General features: G+C 35.1%; 1 protein-coding gene across 1 annotated transcript in view; it reads right to left on the bottom strand.

The window, feature by feature from the left end:
* Nucleotides 1-2259, bottom strand: part of LOC108691679 (fasciclin-3) — a 376079-nt gene that overhangs the window by 50595 nt on the left and 323225 nt on the right. The window lies entirely within an intron of this gene.

The raw sequence follows: 2259 nt of genomic DNA, 5'->3' as shown, positions 1-2259 counted from the left end.
TATATATATATAAAATAGAGAAAATCGAAAACAAATTGAAATAATTAATCAGAATTAATAATTATCATGACAGAAATATCGTTTCTGTAACATATTTCGATTTTCTGTTCGCAAGTTGTTAATAAATCAGTGTGCTGATATTAATTAGATATCTGGAGCAAAATATTTCAGTAACAGGGCTTCTCGATTCGATGCTCGATTCTTGTAGATAAACCCGAATCTTTTAACCGCGAGCTAATGAATGTTAATTTTCATGATATGATCACCATCTTTCATCACTTTTATTTTGCTCGCGTGCGATTTCGCGTAAGTAGTTCGCATATCGATAATTATTATTAGCCGCGGGGATATATCCGATAGATCGTTTCGTCGAGTAACGAAATCCCGGCAGATTGCACGTGGAAGTGCATGTTATATTCCGCGGCATAAATTGGGACCGGTGTGAGAAGCTCGTGCCGTATATCGGACGGGCTTGCAGCAACAGCCACGATGCGTACTTTGCGCTTCGTATCCCGAGGGAAATTTTCACGGCGGTCAGTGTAAACTATATACTCTACGACTACCCCATCCATCGGGGCCATCGGGGAACCTCTTCCGTTGATATCGGTTTTGATATTTGTACATTGCGTTCGTCAGCAATTTTCATCCCTATAGCATCGAACGGCAAACTAGTTCTATCGAATTACTCGATTACTTATATTATTATCCCTCAGTTGGCGTATAATCTGGATGCATTCGGAAAAATATGCGATGGTAATTGAATCGGCGAGTGCAGAGGAAGAGTCTAATTTTTTTTCGAAAATAAGTTCTTCACAGTGATCTTGAAATGAATAGATACGCTTTCAGTGCAAATAAGGTACTTGTCAGCTTGTTCCAGATTTCTAAAGGCCTAAAAGAGACATTGAAAATGAGCAATGAATGCAGAAAAAGCACGAGTCTATAGAACTCGTAAGATTCAAGACTTGAAAAAAATAGAATGCTATATCCTTTCAGAATGAAAAAGTCTTTGATGAGATTTTCATGGCCAACCACTAAACTTGAAGAGCAACTAGAAGAAATATTTTAATAGAATTTCAACTCCAGTGTTTTCGAAATCGTTTTGTGTAAAGAATATTATATTATTTAATGGAGAGAGAGAGAGAGAGAGAGAGAGAGAGAGAGAGAGAGAGAGATGAAAATATTAAAGATTATTTTTAAAAATGACCAAAAAGATAATATAAACAGTTAATCCTTCAGTACTCACAAAGGATTAGCGTAATCCTCTTAATTTTCATAGTTCAGATATTTTTTCCGATTCCATTTCACTTATTACAAAATTTGTTTTGTGTTACGATATTTTAGACTTTCTAATTCAAAAATTTTTTTTTCAGTCTTCAAATGATAGATTAAAAAAAATTAGTTAAAATCGATATACAATGAAGAATCAATCAAAAGAAAATGCTGGGTTACAGATATCTGGATATGGGTAGATTTTTTTGAGATGTGAGTATTGAGGGTTAATATAAAAAAAAAAATTTTCGCAGAACACTTCTCCGATATTTTAGAATTAATTGTTACTAATTTTATAAAAGTCAAAAAGAATGTAGACATTCTATTGTTGAATGGCTTCATTATTTTTCACAAAAGTCACATTTATCAACTTTCTATCCACGTGAACGCGAGTTATCTGTGATCAGCGATTCAGGTTCCTGGCTTGCGCGACAAGATAATCCGATAGATCAACACTTTCGGGTCACTTCTTCATTCCTCTCGCGCCCCGACGTGCTGGTACGAAAGACCGTCGACCTATCTATTCACTTATAATAAATTGGAACGGGGGACAAGTCGCTGGTTTCCTACAGTCTGGTCAAAGCTGTTCAATACTTTGATCGTGCATTTAAAGTAAATCATGAGGAATCTCGACGTACTTTAAATCAATTTCCACCTGAAAAATAACTAGCTTGCGTACTCACCATAAAGTCGAGCACGAATAAAACTTTAGCATTTGAAAGAAGTTTACAAAGTAACTTCTCTCACACGGTCGTAACATTATCGGGAGGAAAATCCGCCGGGAAAACAGAGTGCGACAGGAAGAGAGGAAGAGGCGCAAAAGCGAAATAGAGACTGCTATTGTTAATAACTTCATCAAGATTATTTACTTTGTTATATTATTTATTTGTGACAAAATATAAGCGGCCAAAATAAAATTTTATTTTCCAATTAATTTTGATTGTTTTAGGGATTAAATTCACAGATTACTAAGTTGTCTAATTTTGAAAA

The sequence above is a fragment of the Atta colombica genome, unplaced genomic scaffold (genome assembly GCF_001594045.1).
Source record: "Atta colombica isolate Treedump-2 unplaced genomic scaffold, Acol1.0 scaffold49, whole genome shotgun sequence".
NCBI classification, from domain to species: domain Eukaryota; kingdom Metazoa; phylum Arthropoda; class Insecta; order Hymenoptera; family Formicidae; genus Atta; species Atta colombica.
The sequence above is the reverse complement of the archived record's forward strand: the minus strand, read 5'-3'. Positions and strand labels throughout refer to the sequence as shown.